Source organism: Triticum aestivum, chromosome 6B, assembly GCF_018294505.1.
Source record: "Triticum aestivum cultivar Chinese Spring chromosome 6B, IWGSC CS RefSeq v2.1, whole genome shotgun sequence".
In the NCBI taxonomy this organism is placed as follows: Eukaryota; Viridiplantae; Streptophyta; class Magnoliopsida; order Poales; family Poaceae; genus Triticum; species Triticum aestivum.
This window is the reverse complement of record NC_057810.1, coordinates 583222616-583249646: the sequence shown is the minus strand read 5'-3', so window position 1 is coordinate 583249646 and position 27031 is coordinate 583222616.

Here is a 27031-nt window from a genome sequence, read left to right as displayed (position 1 = left end):
CACCATCCTTTCCCTCCGTAACACCATTTTGTCTTTGAAAACATAATGAAAAAATCAGGTATACCACAAACAGTTTACTAGAAAGAATCATGTGGGATGCGATATAAAATATCTTGGCGCACCATCTTGTCTGGCTTACGCAGGAAGCTTCCTCGTCTACAGTCCACTGCCCTCGCTTGAACCACACTTGCGCGTCAGTTTCTCGCAGCACCGAGCGAAATTTTTTTGCCACCGTGGAAATATCTATCTCCCCGCCCCTCCCTCCCACCAAAAGCCACATTTCCACTGTTCCTCCTTGCTTTCCAAGTTCAAACCTTCACTGCTGCTTACTGGCAGCTCAGCCTCCTTGCCGGCGACCCTTCTTCTTAGTGTCGCCTCCTCACCGGCTACCCTTCTTCTTGCAGCGTCGCCTCCTTGCCGGTGACCCTTCTTCTTGCAGCGCCGCCTCCTCACTGGCGACCCTTCTTCTTGCAGCGTCGCCTCCTCGCTGGCGACCCTTCTTCTTGCTATGCGGCCTCCTCGCCGCTGACCCTTCTTCTTGTTGTGCGGCCTTGTCGATATGGTCAGGTAATCCACACCCCACCCACACCATCCTCCTCCTTTCCCGTCCCACATGCCCCGACCGATGGCGCGACACCTTCCGCCGAAATCATTGTCCCCCTCCTCCAATTAAGTGCCGCCCACAACCATTTGTACGTAGTATAACATGGAGCTTAGTAGCAGCTGGCGGCGGAGAAGCAAATTGCGGCCGCACACGCGCACGAGGTCGCTATGGCTGCCATGCGTGCCGACTGCCAGATCTTGGAGGAGCACCTCGTCTTTGAGGCCACCTCGACATCGCCACGCGATTGTCTACTTTAAAATACAGTTCGTGTTGTTTTCTCAAGGCCACCGCCAATGCCTTCTAGTGATTTGTCCTCTGTAATGTTAATATGCAATCTGATGTTCAGTTTATAGTTTGGTCCTCTGAAATGTAATGTTTAGTTAACACTTTGGTCCTCTGAATTGTAATGTTCAGTTAACAGTTTGGTCCAACAATTGCTACATTTCGTAGTAGTGTTCTCAAGAATTCTTTGTTTTGTTAACTGTCTTATCTTCTAGTACATGTTTCTATTCTGCAATGTCATGCTTAGTTAACTATTTTTGTTCATTTGGTTTTCTCTCCATTTAACTGTTTGGTTCAGTTCTGCAGTTTGATTTTCATTTGCTGTGGGTACAATTTTGTATTGTTACGCATGTGAAATAAATTGAATTTGGTTGTACTCAATACATATTCTACTGATAGTATGACAACTCTCAGTTAACCTAATCAAGATCTTCCTTATGTGTGTTGCAGGGAAACATTGGGAGACACTAGGGTTTACCATCGAGGTTTGTTCAAGCATGGTCCTTTGGCTGATAGCACATGATTGTGCAGTTGCAGGAATCATTCTAATATTTAGATTTCTTAAAATTTGGTCTTGCACATGTAGGTCCAATGTTCGACCCATTTTGCATATGGAGAAATGAGATGTCCATGAATATCAGTCAAGTTAAGAAACTCAGAAAGATCTTTAGGATGAAGAAACTTGCGAAGAATAACAGCAAGATCTTTGTTTGCACAATGAAGAAGACATCAGTCAACTATAGGATGGTACTAACTCTTTTACCTTGTTTTTACCCCTTGTGCCATCGGTCAACTATAAGATGGTACTAACTCTTTTACCTTGTTTGCATATCTTTGTTTTCAGTACTTTCCGAAGCAGTTCACCGATGATTACCTCTCAAACCACTTGCATGGTCAAGAGGCGAGGAAGGTATTCATTCAACACCCATGGTAAAATATTGAAGTCTTGCTGAAGAGGACGAAGGTTGGGCATGCAATTATCCATAGCCACTGGCCTAAAGTTGCAAGGACATTCAACATCACTGAAGGCTCAACATTTTCCTTCCGCTTCTGTAGTTTCCCAAATGTTATTCATCTGTCTATTTACCGTGTATGATGCTACTTTCCAAAGGTTTTTGATGTTGCATGTGGAACTTGGTGCTGTTGTGTAATGGCGGAGCTCAGTGCCGAAGCTATCTGATGTAATTCGATTATGAAATCCTGGTGTTGTTATACGAATATGAAATATCTAGTGTGTTTTTATAAGAAATATCAATTTGATTAGTACATGGTTTATCAATAATGGGCTAATTACCCTGCTTATTGGGGTTTTCTATTGCAGACGGTTACTCAGACGACACTTTGGGCGATGAACTCAAACAACACGCATGGTTTCTAGAAAGTAGGTGTGTTCGATCAACTAACAATCACACACGGCTTCCGGCAGAGAACTGTTTGCGTTAGGCAACCTTACACGAACGTTTCCACACACAAAACTGTGTGTGATATACATACGAGCGGAAATGTTTTTCCGGGATCCACCTTGTGGGATGTACATACGAACGGAAACAATTGGGTTTCGATGCCCCGCCAGATCGCACACTAACTCATTTCCCCCCAGCCAGTGTGCCAGGAGGGCCTTGTCGTGGTGGGCGCACGACAGATGCCAAGGGATGGCTAAAGAGAAGAGGAGGCTCGAGGGCGTTGGTAGGCTTCGGAGGCGAGGTTGATATGCGCGGGCGCGGGACGCCGGACATACCCAGGTTCGGGGCTCTCCGGAGAGATAACACCCCTAGTCCTGCCAAGTTTAGTTGGATGGTCGATAGTACAATGTCGCTCCTAGAGCTGTATGGAGGAGGAAGGAGGCTGGCCAAGGCTCTGGCTGCTCCTTCTCTCTGGTGTTGCTATGTAGTGGCTAGTCCTATCTTGCTTGCTTGCTTTATCTTGTATTGCTTGGCATGCCGGAGATCTCACATGCCTCTGTAGGCATGGACTCCTGGGGGGTTTTATAGATCAACCCACCCAGGGTTACAATGGTAATATGCTGAGTCGGTGGGTCCGTATTGTCGGTGTCCGGGGTACCAGGCTGGGTCCCGCTTGGGAGCTTGTGGCTCGCTGGGTTCCCCTAGGTGCAGGCCCTGCGTGCCTAGGGGGCTGTGTACCGTCTTGTCGATCGTCATGGCGTGGCCGAGTCGAGCCGCGCACAGTGTTCTCCGCCAGACCGCCGCTTGTTGTCGTCAGCGGTGAGGGCGGGAACACTGTTGCCGTGCCAGCCCTGGTCAGCGGGTAGGTAAGGGGCACTGTTGCCACGCTCCGGCTGACCACGGGCATAGGCGGAGGCACTGTAGTCTTGGTCATCGATGATTGAGGTCTCATCCCATCGTACGGCCTGGATGGGACGGGAGCTGGCCGGTGGCTGGGTTGCCATGGACGCCACGGGTGGGTTGGCTTGCAGGGGAAGCCAAGGTTGCGCCGGGCTGAGTTGCCTTGCGCCAGCCGCTGCGGCCGGGTCGACGTACCTTGCCGAGTTGAGGGTCTTGGCCGGGTTGCGTGCCTTGCCGGGTCGAGCGACCCGGCCTGGCGCACGCCAGTTTGCGGGGTCATGCAGGCCCCGCAATTTTTGAAATAGATCCGGGTTCCGTTGCCTGCCCAGGGTTCATCCCCCCGACAGTAGTCCCCGAAGCTGTGAAGGTCTGCCGTCTTTGGATGAGTGGGCCTTCGTAGCTGCCCCCTTGAGCAAGGCGGAATGTGCGAACGCCGGGTCCGGCAACACCCACCGTGTGCCGGTTTTCTTGGAAACCGGATCGTGGCATCCCAGCCGTGGCAGGAACCGAGGAGTCCGTCGAATCTTGAGGTGATCCCTCGGGCTTCGTGCAGGCACCGCGTGGTGCCCGGAAGTCGGAGGGGCCTGGCAGGCCACGCGCGTGACGGGACTGGGCGACGGGCCGGGCCCGCCGCCGCGCGCCCTCGGCCACGCGTGCGGATTTATTGCGGCGTCTGGGGGCCGGTTGCACTTCCCCGTGCAGTTAGTGCGTGTGTACATGCGCACTTATTGCGGGGTAGTGGAACAAGCGCGTGCAGATGATCCCACTCCCCCATGTTTGAACGGGGGGTTATAAATTGAGGGGAGCAAGGGGGCGACGGACATTATTCTCGCTCGCGCCCTCCTGTCCCCCTGCTCTCGCTCTGCTTCTTGCCACCGACGCACAGCTGCGCCCGCGGCTTTGAGCAGAGACCTTCTCCGTCGTCTTTCTTCCTCTTCCTCTTCCAGTGATGTCGCTGCCGTCGGGCTCCTGGATGGGCTCGACCGTCACCCCCGACGACATCACCTACCTTCGGTCCTCGTGGCGCCTGCCGCGGGAGACGAACGTCGGGGTCCGTCTGCCGCGCGGCAAGCAGAGGCCCCGGCCCGAGGGGCAGGAGCGCGTCGTCTTCCTCATGCATTTCGAGCACGGCTTCGGGTTGCCGGCGAGCACTTTCTTCCGCGCGTTCTTGGAGTTCTTCGGGCTCCGGCCGCACCACTGATACGTCCATTTTGCATCATGATTTTATATCAATATTTATTGCATTATGGGCTGTTTTTATACATTATATCTCAATACTTATGGCTATTCTCTCTTATTTTACAAGGTTTACAATGAAGAGGGGGAATGCCGGCAGCTGGAATTCTGGCTGGAAAAGGAGCAAATGTTGGAAACCTATTCTGCACAACTCCAAAAGTCCTGAAACTCCACGAAACAACATTTTGGATTTATTAAGAATTTATGAGCGAACGAAATAGGCCAGGGGGCCCACACCCTGTCCAGGAGACAGGGGGCGCGCCCCCCTATAGGGCGCGGCCCCTATCTCCTGGGCCCCCTGGTGGGCCTCCGACGTCCATCCTCTGCTATATCATCACTCTTCCCATGGAAAAAATCGTGGGCAAGCTTACAGGACGAAACTCCGCCGCCACGAGGCGGAACCTTGGCGGAATCAATCTAGGGCTCTGGCGAACCTGTTCTGCCGGGGACACTTCCCTCCTGGAGGGGGAAATCATCACCAACGTCATCACCAATGATCCTCTCATCGGGAGGGGGTCAATCTCCATCAACATCTTCACCAGCACCATCTTCTCTCAACACCCTAGTTCATCTCTTGTATCCAATCTTGTATCAAAACCACAAATTGGTACCTGTGGGTTGCTAGTAGTGTTGATTACTCCTTGTAGTTAATACTAATTGGTTTACTTGGTGGAACATCATATGTTCCGATCCTTTATGCATATTATTACTCCTCTGATTATGAACATGAATATGCTTTGTGAGTAGTTACGTTTGTTCCTGAGGACATGGGTGAAGTCTTGCTATAAGTAGTCATGTGAATTTGGTATTCGTTCGATATTTTGATGAGATGTATGTTGTCTTTCCTCTAGTGGTGTTATGTGAACGTCGACTACATGACACTTCACCATTATTTGGGCCTAGAGGAAGGCATAGGGAAGTAATAAGTAGATGATGGGTTGCTAGAGTGACGGAAGCTTAAACCCTAGTTTATGTGTTGCTTCGTTAGGGGTTGATATGGACCAATATGTTTAATGCTGTGGTTAGGTTTACCTTAATACTCCTTTTTGTAGTTGCGGACGCTTGCAATAGGGGTTAATCATAAGTGGGATGCTTGTCCAAGTTAGGGCAGTACACAAGTGCCGGTCCACCCACATATCAAATTATCAAACTACCGAACGTGAATCTTATGAACGTGATGAAAACTAGCTTGACGATAATTCCCAATGTGTCCTCAGGAGCTCCTTTCTCATTATTAGATTTGTCCAGGCTTATCCTTTTCTACATAAAGGATTAGGTCACCTTGCTGCACTTTATTTACTTTATTCACTTTTGCTGGTTACTATTTATCTTATCACAAAACTATCTATCACCTACTATTTCAGTGCTTGTAGAGAAAACCTTACTAAAAACCGCTTATCATTTCCTTCTGCTCCTCGTTGGGTTCGACACTCTTACTTATCGAAAGGACTACGATAGATCCCCTACACTTGTGGGTCATCAAGACTCTTTTCTGGCGCCGTTGCCGGGGAGTGTAGTGCTTTTGGTGAGTGGAACTTGGTAAGGAAACATTTATATAGTGTGCTGAAATTTTCTGTTACTTGTTACTATGGAAACTAATCCTTTGAAGGGCTTGTTTGGGGTATCTTCACCCCAACCAGAAGAGCAAAGATATGCTCCTCAACCTACTGAACCTTATGAAAATATTCACTTTGAGATTCCTTCAGGTATGATAGAAAAACTGCTAGCTAATCCTTTTGTAGGAGGCGGAACATTGCATCCCGATTTACACCTTATCTTTGTGGATGAAGTTTGTGGATTATTTAAGCTTGCAGGTATCCCCGATGATGTTGTCAAAAGGAAGGTATTCCCTTTATCTTTGAAGGGAGATGCAATGACATGGTATAGGCTATGTGATGATACGAGATTTTGAAATTATAAGCGACTGAAGTTGAAATTTCACCAGAAGTTCTATCCTATGCATCTTGTTCATCATGATCGTAATTACATATATAATTTCTGGCCTCGCGAAGGAGAAAGCATCGCTCAAGCTGGGGGAGGCTTAAGTCAATGTTATATTCATGCCCCAATCATGAGCTCTCTCGGGAAATGATTATTCAGAATTTTTATGCTCGGCTTTCTCTTGATAATCGCAACCTGCTCGATACTTCCTGTGCTGGTTCCTATATGCTGAAGACTATTGATTTCAAATGGGACTTATTGGAAAGAATTAAACGCAACTCTGAAGATTGGGGTTCCGATGATGGTAAGGAGTCAGGTATGACACCTAAGTTCAATTGTGTTAAATCTTTTATGGATACCGATGCTTTCCGTGGATTTAGCTCTAAGTATGGACTTGACTCTGAGATAGTAGCTACCTTTTGTGAAACCTTTTCTACTCACGTTGATATCTGAGAGAGTCCTGGATTAGGGGGTGTCCGGATGGCCGGACTATGACCTTTGGCCGGACTCCCGGACTATGAAGATACAAGATTTAAGACTTCGTCCCGTGTCCGGATAGGACTTTCCTTGGCGTGGAAGGCAAGCTTGGCGATATGATATGAAGATCTCCTCCCATTGTAACCGACTCTGTGTAACCCTAGCCCTCTCCGGTGTCTATATAAACTGGAGAGTTTTAGTCCGTAGGACGAACAACAATCATACCGTAGGCTAGCTTCTAGGGTTTAGCCACTCTGATCTCGTGGTAGATCAACTCTTGTACTACCCATATCATCAATATTAATCAAGCAGGAGTAGGGTTTTACCTCCATCGAGAGGGCCCGAACCTGGGTAAAAACATCGTGTCCCTTGTCTCCTGTTACCATCCGCCTAGACGCACAGTTCGGGACCCCCTACTCGAGATCCGCCGGTTTTGACACCGACATTGGTGCTTTCATTGAGAGTTCCTCTGTGTTGTCACCTTTAGGCCCGATGGCTTCTTCGATCGTCAGCCATGATGCGGTCCAGGGTGAGACTTTTCTCCCCAGACAGATCTTCGTATTCGGCGGCTTCGCACTGCGGGCCAATTCGCTTGGCCATTTGGAGCAGATCATAAGCTACGCCCCTGGCCATCAGGTCAGGTTTGGAAGCTTAAACTACATGGCCGACATCCGCGGGGACTTGATCTTCGACGGATTCGAGCCACAGCCGAGCGTGCCACACTATCACGTTGGGCATGATCTAGCTCTGCCGCCGGACAGTGCCCAGAGCGCCGCTCAGGTGTCCGCTCCGACCACCAGCTCGGAGCCGGCTGCGCCAGTCGAGGACGGTCGGTTGGACGCCGCCCAGGAGCCGCAATCTCTACGGCGATAGAGCCGAATACCAGCCTAGTCCTTTGCAAGGCCCGTGACTCCAAGGTGCCGGACTCCGTTCCGGACTCCGAATCTCCCGCACCCCTTCCGATCGAACCCAATTGGGCTCCGATCATGGAGTTCACTGCCGCGGACGTCTTTCAGCACTCCTCCTTTGGCGATATCCTAAAGTCTCTCTCTTTGTTAGGAGAGCCCTGGCCGGACTATGGTCAGCACGGTCGGGATGCGAACGATGAAGAAATTCGAAACCCACCCACTTTGTAGCCATTGTCGACGATCTAACCGACATGCTCGACTTCGACTCTGAAGACATCGACGGTATGGACGCCGATGAAGGAGACGATCAAGAACCAGCACCTATAGGGCACTGGAAAGCCACCCCATCACACGATGTATACATGGTGGAGACACCTAAAAGAAGCAACGACGAGGATCAAAAGGGCGCAACCAGGGATCGCTCCCTCGAAAAACAATCGAAGCGGCGGCTTAATCACTGCGCCAAGCCCCACCTCGACAGAGACCCAGCCATAGAGCAGGGCGAATCAACGGAAGACGAACATGCCATCGAGCAACCGTCCAAACAGGGCGGACAAACCGAACAATCCGTCCCCGGGAAAGATAATAGTCCGGACGACCTCACGCCGGACAAGTCGCTGGAACACCAGAACCTCCACCAAAGGCTCGTTGCCACTGCACGTAGCCTGAAAAAGCAGAAGCGAAAGCTCAAAACAGCGGAAGATGCACTCAGAATCAGATGGGGCAAAGTACTCAATACCGCACACAAGTACGGCAACAGTCATCACATAAAGTGCTATCCGAAGCGGAAACTACTACCGGAATTTGACGAAGAGGCCTTAGAGCCCCCACAGTCAAAAGACAGGGAAGCCACCAGGTCGGATAGACGACCCCACGATCGATCTCAAGCGACAAAGGGCACCGCACTCAATACGGCGCGCGGTCCGTCCAAGGATTCGCATCAAAAAACCGGTCCAACTAGATCCATCTATGGGCCAAGAAAGCAAGCTCCAGTGAGCAATGCAACGCAAAAAATATCCGAACATCGCGACACACCTACATAGAGGGGCGCCTCACATCCCCTATGTTTTACCGATGAGGTACTGGATCACGAATTTCCAGTGGGATTCAAGCCCGTAAACATAGAAGCATACGATGGAACAACAGACCCTGGAGTCTGGATCGAGGATTATATCCTCCACATACACATGGCCAGAGGAGATGACCTTCACGCCATAAAATACTTACCCCTTAAGCTCAAAGGGCCAGCCCGGCATTGTCTTAAAAGCCTTCCCGAAAACACCATGGGAAGTTGGGAAGCGCTCGAGGATGCTTTCCGGGCAAATTTTCAAGGGACCTATGTCCGACCTCCGGATGCAGATGATCTGAGTCATATAACTCAGCAGCACGGAGAGTCAGCCCGGAAACTCTGGAACAGATTTCTTACTAAAAAGAATTAGATAGTCGACTGTCCGGACGCCGAGGCCCTAGCAGCTTTCAAACATAGCGTCTGAGACGAATGGCTCGCCAGACACCTCGGCCAAGAAAAGCCAAGAACAATGGCCGCATTAACAAGCCTCATGACCCGCTTTTGCGCAGGAGAGGATAGTTGGTTGGCAAGAAGCAGCACCAGCAACCCGAGTACACCCGAACTCAGAGATGGGAACGGGAAACCGCGCCGTAACAAAGAACAGCGCTGGATCAAGGATAACAGCCCGACGAGCACGGCAGTCAACGCCGGATTCAAAAGCTCTCTGCAAAATCAGAAAAAACCGCCCCCCCAAAGATGACAGGGACGAGCTATCTAACCTCAACAAAATCCTGGACAAAATATGTCAAATCCACAGTACCCCCGGGAGACCTGCAAACCACACCCACAGAGATTGTTGGGTCTTCAAGCAGTCCGGCAAACTCAACGCCGAACACAAGGGGCTCGACACACCAAGCGAGGATGACGACGCACCCCACAAGCAGAACACCAGAGAACAAAAGAAGTTCCCATAAGAAGTCAAAACAGTAAATTCACTTCAGATGACAAAAGGGAAAAATAGAACGGCGCTTACAAAGATACGCGCCATACGGCCCGCCCCAGAGGAGCACCACCACTGGTTGTTACAACCAATCACCTTCGATCATCAGGATTACTCCAGAGGGGTCCGGAACGCAGGCTGGACTGCCTTGGTCTTGGATCCAATTATTGACAGACTCCAATTTACACAAGTCCTTATGGACGGCGGCAGTGACCTAAACCTGTTATATCAGGACACAATCCGCAAACTGGGGGTCAACCCAGCAATAATTCGGCATGGAAACACTTCCTTTCAAGGAGTCACGCCAGGCCCAGATACCCAGAGTATGGGTTCCCTTTCATTAGAAGTCACGTTCGGCTCACCCGACAATTTCCGAAGCGAAAAGCTAACCTTCCACATCGCCCCATTCATAAGTCGCTATCAACCGCTACTGGGACGTGAAGCTTTCATCCGCTTTAACGCAATACCACATTATGCATCCCTTACACTCAAAATGCCCGGTCCATGAGGCATCATCTCATTAAAGGGAAATATCAATTGATCCCCAAAGTACGGGTAATGGTGCGGCCGCCTGGACAGCCACACACTAATCCAGCCCTACTATCCCGGACACGGCTCGACGAGTCCGGCGTAAACATACAAAGGCTTAATAGCCGCATAACCCTGTACAAGGGGCTCGACGTGTTTACACCAGGAGACAATATGGCTCAATTTTGCTCATGTCTCTGTACTATATTTTGTTTATTTTAATATAGATTTCTTGCACGATTATTTTTTACTAAGTTCCTCTCTTTCGCAGACGAACACCGTGCCACGCCCGTCCAGGATACGGCACAACGGAGACACAGGTGCAGACGTGCAGTAGGGACCCGTTTTAAGGATTCTTTTCAGATTAAGACCCTGCGTAAACCTTTTTTACTGTCTCTTGTTGATAAACATCCCCCGGTTTTCGCTATAACCGAGGAGGAGGCTGGCGTCTTGGCATGTGGCCACGCCAGAATCTTGCGCATACCTGGACACCAGGGGCTTTTTTACCAAGGGCTTTGGTTCGGCCCGTCTTCATAAAGACCGAATACCTTAGGGAGTGTTCGGCGTCGCGAGTTTGGCCTTATATGCATCAGCTCCAAATCATGTCTTTGGTCAAATGTTGGGTTTGCCCGGCTCCTGTGTTTTGCTGCCTTACGTTCTGCTCTATCGGCTAAGGCGGCACCAGGAGAACTACTGCGATTGTGCCCCGGTTCGGCCAGGCGAGCACCTCAGTAGAGAAAGCCGAAAACTGACTGTCATGATATAGCGAGAGACTGGTCAACCACTCGATGACTCTCGGAATCTTTAGGATTCCTCCGCATTAAGGAAGGGCCGCTTCCCGGTCAGGCACACACGTGCCCTGAATTCGGGCGAGCGTGGTGCCCCTAGGGGCTATTAGGTAGCCCCACTGTCAAACTCCTATGGCTAAGTGAAAGTGATAAAGCATTATAGTTCGGTTGCCTAGTTCGCTGCGCTATCACCTCCTTTGTAGGACCAAGACGTTGGATTAAGTGTGAAAAGGCGCCTTTTTGCGAACACCCCCGCATTATATGGGTGGGGGCTGAAGCCAACGACTGCCATCTTTTAGGTTATATACACATATACATTAACGGCCGCACATGAGGTATTATAATTCTTGCAAGCACAAGTATAAAAAGCTTTTATATTCTATCAAAATGTTCCTTTTACAATAGCACATGCTATTCGAACACAACATCCTTCGAGCACTGCACCTCTATTAAACGAGCGCCCGGAAGAACTTCCTCAAATAGTGCTTGGTAGGTACTCAGCTTTTGTCCGAATCCCGGGATGCAACAACACTGGCCTTCATATCCGCCCAGTATGTTTTGACACGGGCAAGAGCCATTTGTGCACCCTCTATGCACGCCGACCTCTTCATTGCATCAACATGCGGCACCGAACCAAGAAACTGCTGCACCAAGCTAAAATAACTCTTCGGCTCTGGCTCTTCCGGCCACAAACGACTCACAACATACCTCATGGCGAGTCTGGATAACCTGTTCAGCTCCGCCCAGGCGGCCAAACGGTCGGATACCGAAAGTGGGCATTCTGGATTGTGGAACTGCGACCAAAAAAGTTCTTCCTATTCATGGTCACCTCGACCTCGGAAGTGTTCAGTTGCGTCTGCCGCACTCGCTGCCAAATCCAGATAAGTGTTTTCTGGACTCCACTGCCGGTCTAACGGAGCATACTTAGGATCCCCGAACTTCATCCGCAGCATATAGGGCTTTCCAGCCGTGATATCTCCGGCTTGACGTAGCTCCTCCTTCATAGCTCTCATTGCAGAGCGAGTATCCTTGGCCTCGGCAATTATCTTCTCAAGGTCCTTCTGAGCCGCCCTATCTTCTTGTTCGAGAAATTTACAGCGGTCGGCAGCATCCTTCAATTTTATAGCCATCTCGGCTATTACTTTCTTGCTCTGGCAGTGAGCAGCCTGTTCGGCTTTTAGCTCTTCAGCCGCCTTAACGGCAACCGCATCACTTTTCCTTGCTTGCTCCTTGGCTCGGGCAAGTTCCGACCGAAGGTTCTCCATGGCAGCAGCACCATCTACATTAAGCACATATCTTATAAGGCACGAGCATCGAACTCCTCTTATCAGATGTCTGTGGAGCATACCTTGTGCCTTGTCTAGCCGCTTATTTACAAGCGCGATGTCGGCATCCGCCACATCAAATTGCCGCTTTAGCTCGGCAGGTTCATCAGTCCGGCTAGCCACCGAACGCCTCGCCACCTTCATAAAAAGGTGACATGTTACACCTGGGGTTATGATCCTCTGTGCGCCTTCACTTTTGACGACACACAGAGTCTCAGGGGCTACTATTTATATGGGGCGCATTTTATATATGCGGCTCTACCAAAAGGTACACCTTTTCACGTACCTCAAAGCCTGTCAGTAAACTCCTGGCGGCCTCGTACAATCCGCTTTCCGCGGATGAAATCCTTCCTATCACCGTGTTCATCAACATACGGTGTTCTTCTGAGATGGACGCTCGCCCGAGTAGATCCCTCAGCCCCTCTGACCGCGCACCAGAGGGTGCCGGACTAGCCTGACGACCTTTTTCAGGGTCCGGACTTGGAAAAACCCTCCGGGACGACACCTCAGGGTCGCCAGCCTCGTAAGACGGTGCAGCTAGGGGAGGCGTTTCGCTCTCCACCATCTCCGGACGAAGATCCCCTGAAGATGAGCTCTGCTGAGAAGGGTTGAGATCCGAACTGCAAGGTAATATTTCGGTTATCTTCCTCACAAATAAAAAAGGGATGCCACTCATTTTGGAACCCCTCTCTTTACTTACGGCTCGGAGGAGAGCTGATCCCCTTGAGGGCGCAATGCGGCCGGGGCATTCTCCGGCGCCGGATCCTCTGGCGAAGATTTCTTCCCCCGTTTCGAGGCCATCCCCTCCGGGTCTTCAGAGGCGGTCCTTTTCTTTCCCAGGTTGGGGGAATTCTCGATTCCTCCCTTCCTGACAGCCTCCTTCGCGGAGGCGGTAGCTCCTTGGTTCCCCTCTTCGCCCTCTGCCGAAAGCATAATCTCCAGCATCCTGGTCAACACGGGATCTGGCACGGTCTCAGGCAGGGGGGCTGGACACCTAATAAGCTTTGCCTTCGCTATCCACTCCTGTTCAAGGGATAGCTCTGTTAAAGGGCAATTTTATGATGAAAATACGGATGGCGTGTCCAAATACGGGGCTACTTACTTGAGCATTCGGGCGATTGCAGCTCAGACCTGCGTCCTCGGACCAGTCCGGACACCTTGCTTGTGATCCGAAGAACAATTTGTACATCTCCACAGGCGTCGCACCCATAAAATGTTGGAGGACTCGCGGTCCCTCCGATTAAATTCCCACAGGCGGAGAGGGCGGCGTTTGCAGGGCAGCATGCGGCGAATCAGCATAACTCGCGCCACTACGGTCAAGTTAATATCTCTTTCTAGGAGATCTCGAATGCGGTCCTGCAGTAGGGGCACGTCTTTGGGCGGCCCCCAGATAAGCCCTTCATTGACCCATGACGCTAGCCATGGTGGGGGACCCGAGCGAAAAGCAGGTGGCGCCACCCATGTGGTGCCCGTGGGGGCTGTGATGTAAAACCAGTCCCGTTGCCGTAAGCCGAACTCCTCTTGGAAAGAGCCCTCGGGCCATGGAGCATCGGCCATCTTGCTTATGATAGCTCCTCCGCACTTAGCGTGCTGCCCCTCGATCATCTTCGGTTCCACCTTGAAGTTTCTAAGCCACAATCCAAAGTGAGGAGTAATATGGAGGAAGGCCTCACACACGACAATGAATGATGAGATTTGGAGGATGGACTCCGGAGCTAAGTCGTGGAATTCCAACCCGTAATAAAACATAAGCCCCCTCACGAAGGGATCAATCGGGAAGCCTAGACCCCGAAGGAAGTGAGATGTGAACACCACGCTCTCACCGGGCTGGGGAGTGGGAATGGCCTGCCCTTGAGCAGGCAGCCTATGCGAGATTTCGCCGGTTAGATACCTGGCATCTCTCAGCTTTCGCATGTCTTCTTCCGTAACGGAGGAAGGCATCCACCAGCCTTGAAGGTCGGAGTCGGACATCATCGAAGGTCCGAAGCGCCTAAAACTAGAGCTTTGGGTGTTGGAACTCGAGGCGAGGGGCAGATTCGATTGGATTGAAAAGAAAGGAGTCGAGCCATGGTCTCTTTATAAAGGAGTTGAATACCAAGAGCCCTTCCCGTAACCGTTTGGGACTCGCTTTCAATTAGGGAGTCATACCAAAGGCGCGGTTGGGTTACCCACGCCCGTATTGATGAAAATCCTAGAATAAGGGGACACGATCTCTGCTTTGACAAGATGTGCCAAGGAAACCGCCTCGCTAAACGCGCTGAGGTGGAACTGTAAAATGATTCGAATAAAGTCTTGGCCGTGGCGTGATGTCACACTGCGGAATACGTCAGCAAATTAGATTTGTGTAGATATTATTCTCTCTATGGTGGTATGTGGAACTTATTTTGCAGAGCCGGACACTATCCTTGTGTTCAACATCTTCTATGAAGTATTCGGAGGAGGAACCCGCCTTGCAATGCCGAAGACAATTTGCGCGCCAGACTCGTCGTCATTGAAGCCTGGTTCAGGGGCTACTGAGGGAGTCCTGGATTAGGGGTTGTCCGGATGGCCGGACTATGACCTTTGGCTGGACTCCCGGACTATGAAGATACAAGATTGAAGACTTCATCCCGTGTTCGGATAGGACTTTCCTTGGCGTGGAAGGCAAGCTTCGCGATATGATATGAAGATCTCCTCCCATTGTAAACGACTCTGTGTAACCCTAGCCCTCTCCGTTGTCTATATAAACCGGAGAGTTTTAGTCCGTAGGACGAACAACAATCATACCATAGGCTAGCTTCTAGGGTTTAGCCTCTCTGATCTCGTGGTAGATCAACTCTTGTACTACCCATATCACCAATATTAATCAAGCAGGAGTAGGGTTTTATCTCCATCGAGAGGGCCCAAACCTGGGTAAAAACATCGTGTCCCTTGTCTCCTGTTACCATCCGCCTAGACGCATAGTTCGGGACCCCCTACCCGAGATCCGCCGGTTTTGACATCGACAATATCCCTAAAGAGAAGTTGTTTAAATATAATCCTCATGTTGAAGTGAAAGTAGTTGCACCTATTACAGTCGAAGAAAAGACTATTACATATAGTGATCCTATTATTCCTACTACTTATGTTGAAAAACCTCGTTTTCCTGTTAGGATAAAAGATCATGTTAAAGCTTCTACTGTTGTTTGTAAGAGTAATACTAGGACCTATACACCTCCTGAGCAAATTAATGTTGAACCTGGTATTGCTATGATTAAAGATCTCTTGGATGAGGACTTAGATGGGCATGTTATCTCTTTCTTGGGTGAAACTGCTAATATTTCTAGACCCGATACTAAGACACGAAGACCTGTTGTAGGCACGCCTGCTATTTCTGTTAAAATAGGAGATCATTGTTATCATGGCTTATGTGATATGGGTGCTAGTGCTAATGCGATACCTTATGATCTTTATAAAGAAATTATGCACGATATTGCACCTGTTGAGTTAGAAGACATTGATGTTACCATTAAGCTTGCTAATAGGGACACCATTAAACCTATTGGGATTGTTAGAGATGTTGAAGTCTTGTGTGGGAAGATTAAATACCCTCCTGATTTTCTTGTTCTTGGTTCCCCACAAGATGATTTTTGTCCCAGTATTTTTGGTAGACCCTTCTTGAATACTGCTAGTGCTAAGATAAATTGTGAAAAGAATATTGTCACTGTTGGCATAGATGGTATGTCTCATGAGTTTGATTTTGCTAAGTTTAGTAGACAACCTCGTGAAAGGGAACCACCTAGTAAGGATGAAATTGTTGGTCTTGCTTCCATTGCTGTTCCTCCAACTGATCCGTTAGAACAATATTTGTTAGACCATGAAAATGATATGTTTATGAAGGAAAGGGAAGAAATAGATGAAGTGTTCCTTAAACAAGAACCTATGCTAAAACATAACCTTCCGGTTGAAATTCTTGGGGGTCCCCCTCCACCCAAGGGTGATCCAGTGTTCGAACTCAAACCCTTACCTGATAATCTCAAGTATGCTTATCTTGATGAAAAAGAAATATATCCTGTTATTATTAGTGCTAACCTTTCAGAGAAAGAAGAAGAAAGATTATCGAAAACTCTGAAGAAGCACTGAGCTGCTATTGGATATACTCTGGACGATCTTAAGGGCATTAGTCCCACATTATGTCAGCACAAAATTTCAGTGGAGAAAGATGCCAAACTAGTTAGATATCCTCAAAGACGATTAAATCCTAAAATGAAGGAAGTGGTAAGAAAGGAGATTCTAAAACTCCTTGAGGCAGGTATTATTTATCCCGTTGCTGATAGTGAATGGGTAAGCCCTGTCCATTGTGTCCCTAAAAAGGGAGGTATTACCGTTGTTCCTAATGATAAAGATGAATTGATCCCGCAAAGAATTATTACAGGCTATAGGATGGTAATTGATTTCCATAAGTTAAATAAAGCTACTAAGAAAGATCATTACCCTTTACCTTTTATTGATCAAATGCTAGAAAGGCTATACAAACACACATTTCTACTTTCTAGATGGTTATTCTGGCTTCTCTCAAATACCTGTGTCCGCGAAGGATCAATCTAAAACTACTTTTACTTGCCCTTTTGGTACTTTTGCTTATAGATGTATGCCTTTTGGTTTATGTAATGCACCTGCTACCTTTCAAAGATGCATGATGGCTATATTCTCTGATTTTTGTGAAAAGATTTGTGAGGTATTCATGGATGACTTCTCCGTCTATGGATCCTATTTTGATGATTGTTTGAGCAACCTTGATCGAGTTTTGTAGAGATGCGAAGACACTAGTCTCGTCCTGAATTGGGAAAAGTGTCACTTTATGGTTAATGAAGGCATTGTCTTGGGGCACAAGATCTCCGAGAGAGGTATTGAAGTTGATAAAGCTAAAGTTGATGCTATTGAAAAGATGCCATGTCCCAAGGACATAAAAGGTATAAGAAGTTTCGTTGGTCATGCTGGCTTTTATAGGAGGTTCATTAAGGACTTTTCTAAAATCTCTAGGCCTCTGACTAATTTATTGCAAAAATATATTCCTTTTGTCTTTGATGATGATTGTGTAGAAGCATTTGAAACACTTAAGAAAGCTTTGATCACAGCACCTATTGTTCAGCCACCTGATTGGAATTTACCTTTTGAAATTATGTGCGATGCTAGTGATTATGTTGTAGGTGCTGTTTTAGGGCAAAGAGTCGATAAGAAATTGAATGTTATCCAGTATGCTAGTAAGACTCTTGATTCTGCCCGGAGAAATTATGCTACTACTGAAAAAGAGTTCTTAGCAGTTGTATTTGCATGTGATAAGTTTAGACCTTATATTGTTGATTCCAAAGTTAGTATTCACACTGATCATGCTGCTATTAAATATCTTATGGAAAAGAAAGATGCTAAGCCTAGACTCATTAGATGGGTTCTCTTGCTCCAAGAATTTGACTTGCATATTATTGATAGAAAGGGAGCTGAGAACCCCGTTGCAGACAACTTGTCTAGGTTAGAGAATGTTCTTGATGACCCACTGCCTATTAATGATAGTTTTCCTGATGAACAATTAGCGGTTGTCAATGCTTCTCATACTGCTCCTTGGTATGCTGATTATTCTAATTACATTGTTGCTAAATATATACCGCCTAGTTTCACATACCAGTAAAAGAAAATTTTCTTTTATGATTTAAGACATTACTTCTGGGATGATCCACACCTTTATAAAGGAGTAGATGGTATTATTAGATGTTGTGTGCCTGAGCATGAACAGGAACAAATCCTACACAAGTGTCACTCTGAATCTTATGGAGGACACCACGCTAGAGATAGAACTACACACAAGGTACTACTATCTGGTTTTTATTGGCCTACTCTCTTCAAAGATGCTTGTAAGTTTGTCTTATCTTGTGATGAATGTCAAAGAATAGGTAACATTAGTAGACGTCAAGAAATGCCTATGAATTATTCTCTTGTTATTGAAACGTTTGATGTTTGGGGCTTTGATTATATGGGACCTTTTCCTGCCTCCAATGGTTATACACATATTTTAGTTGCTGTTGATTACGTTACTAAGTGGGTAGAAGCTATTCCAACTAGTAGTGCTGATCATAACACTTCTATTAAAATGCTTAAAGAAGTTATTTTTCCGAGGTTTGGAGTCCCTAGATATCTTATGACTGATGGTGGTTCACACTTTATTCATGGTGCTTTCCGTAAGATGCTTGCTAAGTATGATGTCAATCATAGCATTGCATCTCCTTATCACCCGTAGTCTAGTGATCAAGTAGAGTTGAGCAATAGAGAGCTCAAATTAATTTTGCAAAAGACTGTGAATAGATCTAGAAAGAATTGGTCCAAAAAACTTAATGATGCATTATGGGCCTATAGAACTGCATACAAAAATCCTATGGGTATGTCTCCATATAAGATGGTTTATGGAAAAGCCTGTCATTTACCTCTTGAACTTGAACATAAAGCATATGGGGCTATTAAAGAGCTCAATTATGACTTCAAACTTGCCGGTGAGAAGAGGTTGTTTGATATTAGCTCACTTGATGAATGGAGAACCCAAGCGTATGAGAATGCCAAGCTTTTCAAAGAAAAAGGCAAACGCTGGCATGATAAGAGGATACAAAAGCGTGAGTTTAACGTAGGAGATTATGTGTTATTATTCAACTATCGTTTAAGATTTTTTGTAGGAAAACTTCTCTCAAAATGGGAAGGTCCCTACGTTATCGAGGAGGTCTATCGCTCTGGTGCTATAAAAATCAACAACTTCGAAGGCACAAATCCGAGGGTGGTAAACGGTCAAAGAATTAAACATTATATTTCAGGTAATCCTATCAATGTTGAAACTAATATTATTGAAACCATAACCCCCGAGGAATACATAAGAGACACTTTCTAGAATGTTCTAGACTCCGAAAAGGCATAGGTACGTGGTACGGTAAGTAAACCGACTCCAAAACAACTCTAATGACAATTTTTATCAGTTTTGGATTATTTAAGAATTTAAGGAAGAAAGAAGTAGTCCGAAAGGGACACGAGGCTCCCACGAGAGAGGAGGCCGCGCCCCCCTGTAGGGCGCACCCCCTGTCTCGTGGGCACCTCGTGTGCCTCCCGGACTCCGTTTTCTTGTATGTTACGTATTTTGGTCGGTAAAAAATCATTATATATACTCCCAAAGGTTTTGACCACCGTATCACGCAATTATCTTCTGTTTTTGTTTCGAGCTGTTCCTATTGCAGAATAAAGCAAGACGTCTTCTCAGGAATCAATTGGGGAGAGCCGGGTGTCTCACCCAACGCCAGGTCCAGGAGCAAATAACAATGCCTATCACTTTGGACCATTAACGGAGGATGAGATGGAGGCTAATTTGAAAAGGATAGATGCCATGGAGGAAGATCAAGAAGTTACCTCTTGTCTCCGAGCAGAATTCACTATGGGGGAACTACCTAGCCTGGCTGTCCCTGCTTCGGTCATCCCTTCCAACTCTAGATTTCTTTCTTATGAAAATATGAAAAAGAGTTTTATGTGTTCTCCAGAAGCTATGCAGCATCCTTGGGTAAAAGGAGCTTTGTCCGTTACGGGCAAGCTCCGTAAAGAAATTATGGACCTCAAACAACAAGTCAATAAGCTCGAGGAGGAGAACCGTATCCTGAAGGGCATCATCGCCAAGAAGATCATAACACCAACCGTGAAGAAGGAGAAATAATTACATGGGTATGGGCACTCCCCTTGGCAACTGCCAAGCTTGGGGGAGGTGCCCCGGTATCATATCACCATCACACTCCTATCTTTACCACTTTATTTAGTTCGATCCTTTTAGTAGTATCTTGATCTAATAGATTGAAGTTTTGATATCAAGTAGTTTTGAGTTTTGCATTGTGATCTCTTTATGTAAGCCAGTCTATGTGCTATCTATAATAAATATTAGTGTTGAGTCAAGGGCTTTGCTATGTTGCTATGATCTTGAGAAAGTAGAAAGAACAAAAGGAGTTTATATTGATCTTATGGATAGTGATAACTTCACACATAGAAAGTATGAGGCATAAAAATTGTTGAGAGTTGATGAACGTAGCCTTGGTCATCGTTGCAATTAATAGGAAGTGATAAGGAAAGAGGGGTTCACATATAGATATATTATCTTGGACATCTTTTATGATTGTGAAGTAGTCATTAAGTATGACATGCTAAAAGAGTTGATGTTGGACAAGGAAGACAACGTAATGGTTTATTTTTTCCGACATCTCAGTTAAAGTATATTGTCATTGACCTTCCAAACATGTTGAGCTTGCCTTTCCCCCTCTTGCTAGCCAAATTCCTTGCATCAAGTAGAGATACTACTTGTGCTTACAAATATCCTCAAACACAATTTTGCCATGAGAGTCCACTATACCTACCTATGGATTGAGTAAGATCCTTCAAGTAAGTTGTCATCGGTGCAAGCAATAAAAATTGCTCTCTAAATATGTATGACTTATTAATGCAGAGAAAATAAGCTTTGTACGAACTTGTTGTGGAAGTAATGAAAGCGACGGATTGCACAATAAAGGTCCACATACAAGGGGCAATATAAAGTGACGTTCTTTTGCATTAAGATTTCGTGCATCAACCCTAAATGTGCATGACAACCTCTGCTTCCCTCTGCAAAGGTCCTATCTTTTACTTTATGTTTTTACTTTTTGCTTGAGTCAAGGTGATCTTCACCTTTCCCTTTTTCATTTTATCCTTTGGCAAGCTCCTCGTGTTTGAAAGATCATGATACATATATCCAATTGGATGTAAGTTGGCATAGGCTATTATTGTTGACATCACCTAAAGGTGAATACGTTGGGAGGTAACACAATAAGCCCCTATCTTTCTCAGTGTCTGGCTGAAACTCTATAACCACAAGTATTGCGTGAGTGTTAGCAATTATGGGAGACTACGAGATAGTTGAGTGTGTGAGCTTGTTGAAAAGTTTTATTGTCGCCTCTTTCTGATGTTACGATAAATTGCAATTGCTTCAATGACTGAGATTATAGTTTGTTAGTTCCCAATGAAGTTTATGAACCATACTTGACATTGCGAATTGCTTATTACTTGAGCATAGGAAATCATATGACAAAATCTATATATGTTGCTGTTATTAGAATGATCATGATGCCCTCATGTTCATATTTTATTTTTATTGACACCTCTATCTCTAAACATGCAGACATATTTTTTCGAATTCGGCTTCCGCTTGAGGACAAGCGAGGTCTAAGCTTGGGGAGTTGATACGTCCATTTTGCATCATGCTTTTATATCAATATTTATTGCATTATGGGCTGTTTTTATACATTATATCTCAATACTTATGGCTATTCTCTCTTATTTTACAAGGTTTACCATGAAGAGGGGGAATGCCCGCAGCTGGAATTCTGGCTGGAAAAGGAGCAAACGTTGGTAACCTATTCTGCACAACTCCAAAAGTCCTGAAACTCCAAGAAACAACTTTTTGGATTTGTTAAGAATTTATGAGCGAAAGAAATAGGCCAGGGGGCCCACACCCTGTCCAGGAGACAAGGGCGCCGCCCCCCCTATAGGGCGCGGCCCCCTATCTCTTGGGCCCCCTGGTGGGCCTTCGACGTACATCTTCTGCTACATCATCACTCTTCCCATGGAAAAAATAGTGGGCAAGCTTACGGGACGAAACTCCGCCGCCATGAGGCGGAACCTTGGCGGAATCAATCTAGGGCTCTGGCGGAGCTGTTCTGCCAGGGACACTTCCCTCCGGGAGGGGGGAAATCATCACCAACGATCCTCTCATCGGGAGGGGGTCAATCTCCATCAACATCTTCACCAGCACCATCTTCTCTCAAAACCCTAGTTCATCTCTTGTATCCAATCTTGTATCAAAACCACAAATTGGTACCTGTGGGTTGCTAGTAGTGTTGATTACTCCTTGTAGTTGATACTAATTGGTTTACTTGGTGGAAGATCATATGTTCAGATCTTTTATGCATATTATTACTCCTCTGATTATGAACATGAATATGCTTTGTGAGTACTTACGTTTGTTCCTGGGGACATGGGTGAAGTCTTGCTATAAGTAGTCATGTGAATTTGGTATTCGTTCGATATTTTGATGAGATGTATGTTGTCTTTCCTCTAGTGGTGTTATGTGAACGTCGACTACATGACACTTCACCATTATTTGGGCCTAAAGGAAGGCATAGGGAAGTAATAAGTAGATGATGGGTTGCTAGAGTGATAGAAGCTTAAACCCTAGTTTATGCGTTGCTTCGTTAGGGGTTGATATGGACCCATATGTTTAATGTTGTGGTTTGGTTTACCTTAATACTCCTTTTTGTAGTTGCGGACGCTTGCAATAGGGGTTAATCATAAGTGGGATGTTTGTCCAAGTTAGGGCAGTACCCAAGTGCCGGTCCACCCACATATCAAATTATCAAAGTACCGAACGCGAATCTTATGAACGTGATGAAAACTAGCTTGACGATAATTCCCAATGTGTCCTCGGGAGCTCCTTTCTCATTATTATATTTGTCCAAGCTTATACTTTGCTACATAAAGGATTGGCCACCTTACTGCACTTTATTTACTTTATTTACTTTTTGCTCGTTACTATTTATCTTATCACAAAACTATCTATCACCTACTATTTCAGTGCTTGCAGAGAAAACCTTACTGAAAACCGCTTATCATTTCCTTCTGCTCCTCATTGGGTTCAACGCTCTTACTTATCAAAAGGACTACGATAGATCCCCTACACTTGTGGGTCATCAACCACCTCGGCGCTGGCGCCATAGTCCAGCTCTCCGGCTTCGTGACCCTATGCGAAGGGTACCTCGGGGTCGAGCCAACCATTGATCTTTGGGCGCTTCTTCTCCTTGAAGCAGCAGGGCTCGCCGGTCGGGGAGTTCGCCGACTGCGGGGCCGCCGTCATCTCGAAGCGGTTGGGGGCAGACTTCCCCAAGATCCCGCTCGAGGATTCTGCCAAGAAGTGGCAGAACTCCTTCTTCTACGTCTACAACCATGGCGCGGACCACAACAACCTTCCCCCCTCTGTCGTTGCACCTCCGCGGGTGAAAACGAACTGGGGCTACTCGCTCCAGCGCCCGTCACAGGAGATCGTCAACCTCTGTGAGCGGGTCACGGTGATGAGGACGCAGGAGGGGCTCACTGGCACCGACCTCCTCGCCGTGTTCATCACCTGCCGGGTTCTCCTGCTCCAGAGGCGCTCCTGCCTCATCGGCGAGATGATCGGGCTTCACGACACCAATCGGATGGGGTCGACGCGGCTATCTGCAAAGCTGGTCGTGCGAGGCATGAATGACATCTCCAAGGCCAACCTTGGAGATGACTGGCGATTAGGCGCCGTACAACCAGGCGAACCAGGCGCCGCAGGTGAGCATCTGGTCTTGCTATGTTTCTGCTGCGCATCTTCTCATTCGTCCCGACGCGTCGCGGGCGATTCTTATGAACGTGAGCCGGCATCCTTACGCCCGGGCTCAGTTGCAGGTGGCGCCGATGGCACCAGAGGAGCCCGCGGCTCATGGCGGCGAGGAGGTGGCCGAGTCCGACGCTGGCGCTAGGCGTCGCGCGGGTAAGCTCCGAGTCTTTCTCTTCTTCATTTGTCTTGGATCGTTTGGGCGTGTTGCGGCGTATGCGACGTTGACGCCAGTTGTTGATGTAGCGGCGTTGGGCGGGGGAGGCGGCGAGGCGGGCGGAGCCGGGTCCTCGCATGGGGCGGCGCTGAGCCGCCCGCGCGGGAAGGACAGCATCACGCCGCGACCCCGGGCCTCGAAGCACACGGCGGATCCGGCCGAGCCTGGTAGGCCGGCCAAGAAGAGGCGCGGGAAGCCGACCCCGGTCCCAGTCTTGTCGGGGTAAGTCTTGTTTCTTGCTTGCGCCCTGATTTCTTGGGCCAGCCTTATCTTTGCTTGCTCATTCTTATTTTTTCTTCTGGTCTCCGATCGCGCTGGCGAGGGCGGCGGCGGAGGCCACTGCCGCCGAGGGGGCCGCGTTCCGTAGGAGCCGGTCCGACCTCGCCGGCCTGGCCGGGGAGGAGGGACGGGGCGACTCAGACCTTGGCCTGGACCCGGATGACGCCGAGGCCTTGGCCTGGCGGGACATGAACCGGGCCGAGGCGGAGTTGGAGGTGACGTCGGTGCAGGCTTGGACCGACGCGGCGGCGGCATGGGCGCGAGGCGGCGCGGAGCCGGCCTGGCGTGAGATGCCGGAGGGCACAGTGGAGGCGGCAACGGTTTTTGAGCCGTCGATGGTGAGGGAGCGCGGCCGTGGAGGCCGGGCTGAGGTGGTGGTCCTCGACCGGGAGGTCGTGGAGGTGGGGGACGAAACCCTGCCACGGGCCGAGGTGGTCGAGCGCACGGGGACCGATGGCGGTGGAGGCGGCGTCACTTTGGAGGAGGCGCCGAGGGTGGCGGTGCCGGAAGCGCCGTTGGTTATGAAGGGGGCACCGCAGGCGGCAGTGCCTGAGGCGGCGATGCAGGGCGTCCCGGCGTCCGAGGAGGTGACGACGCAAGGAGGGGCGTCGGAGGAGGTGTTGGCCGCGTCGCAAGCGGCCAGCGGTGGGTGTGCCTTGGTGCTCTGTCCGGGAGGGCGCCGAGCCGTCGTGCCGCAGCCCGCACGAAGCAGGGGCGCGGCCATCTTTGGGCCCCAGACCCAGGAGGAGGCGGCACTGGACGCCGTTAGCCGCCGCCTGCGAGGTCGGACGGAGCGACTTGAGGCCCTCGCCCAGGCCGAGGTGGAGCGGACGCGCGACTTGGAGCGCGTTGTCTTGGTAAGTTCTTCTTTCTTCTTGTTTTCTTGTGATTTCATCTCTGTGGGGGCGCGCCAGCGCACCCACTGGGTGTAGCCCCCGAGGTTCGGGCCAGCTATGAAGTAGTTGGGTCGAACCTTAGGAGCGTTGGCCTTGTCCTAACTTTGGTCTTCTCTTCAGCACCTTGACGCCTTCCAGGATGCCGCCTTCAACCGGCTCCTGGGCAAGCATCGGGAGCTCAAGGAGCAATTTGCTGCCAAGGAGGAGAAGCTTCGCATCGCCGTAGGTACTTTTTTGGTGTTATTTCTTCTGCTGGGGGCGCGCTAGCGCACCCACTGGGTGTAGCCCCCGAGATTCAGGCCAACTGTGTAACAGTTCGGCCAAATCTTAGGTCTTGTCTTATTCTTTCTTTCTGCTGAGTTCTTCTTCTTTGCAGCCCAGGTACTGTCTTGGCGGACCCGGCTGTTTCGGGCTGGTCATCACTATGACCGGCTTGTTGCTGATTCCGGCCGTCTCAGCGTCGAGGCGGCGCAGGCGAGGGCAGAGGCGGCCGCGGCCCGGCGGTCTCTTGATGAGGCCAACCGGCTGCACGAGCAGCTGGCGGGTCACAAGAGCCGCCTCGAGGCCGAGGTGGAGCTTCTTAAGGCGGAGGCCGCCAAGGTGGTGGAGATGCAGCAGGCCCTGGTCAAGGCGGACCAGCAACGCGGCCATCTGGTCGACGACAAGGGCCGGCTCCAGGCCGAGGTGGAGCGTCTGTGGCAGGAGGCTACCACGGCTTAGGAGGCCCACCAGGCCGAGGCTCACCGTCGTGAGGCGGCCGAGAAGGCGGCCGAAGACAAGGACGCCGAGTTGAAGGTGGCCGACCTGGAGAAGGCGCTCGGGGAGCGGGACCGTGTCTTGGAGTGGGAGTGACGTGGTACGTTGCTTGAGGCGCAGCACCTGGAAGAGTCTTTCTCAAGTAAGTGTTACTTCTTCTTTCTTTGTCGGGTCGGGACCCGGCCCTTTCTTCCTTGTTGCTCTTCTGACTTGCTTCTTCTTTGGCTACAGGGGCCTTTCCGGAGATGCAGCGGCTGGCGGAGGAAGATGTCCGCTATCAGCACGACCCGACCGACGTTGTTGGGTCCGGGACGGATCCGCTGACGGCCTGGACCTTCCCGGAGATCATTGCCGCTGCTGAGGCCCGGCTGCGGGTCTTGGGGACGCAGATGGAGCGGCTGTCCCGAGCCGGCACCACGATGACGGCGGCCCTGTGGCCGGACTCCGTCCATCCGCGCAGCTTCTCGCACCTGGCGTGCTGGTTGGAGATGGGCCCAGACCGCCTTAGCGACTGGCGCGTTTCCGCCGCCCGGGCCGGTGCTAAGATGGCGCTCCGGATCACGCTGTCTTGGCATCTGGATCTTTAGCTAGACGCGCTGATGGGTCAGCGCGCTGGCTCGGAGCAGTTGCTGCAGGAGCAGGCCGGCCGGATCGCCTCCCGGGCTAGTTATATTGCCGAGTTCGCCTTCCACGACGAGTTCCTTCCGGGGCGGACGGAAGACGGCGCGGTCGTGGATGGTGACGACTACAGCTTGCTTCTTCGCGACCCGGAGGACAGCTCGGAGGAGACGGGCGTCTACGCAGACGCGGAAGCCGAAGAGGACACCGCTGCTTTGCTAGACCCGGAGGCCGGCCGGGGGGAGCCGTCAACATCGCGATGCGGTGCTGGTAATGCCTGAGAATCTTTGTAGAAAATTCTGTTAAGTATCAGGTCCACCCACCCACTGGGGGTTTTCAGGGTGTAATGAACTCGGGCCGTGGGCCTTTGCTTGAAACATTTATGTGTAAATGTTGTGAGTGTTTATTTGCTTTTTGCCTTCTGCTTTTTTTGAACTTATTTCATGCGTTG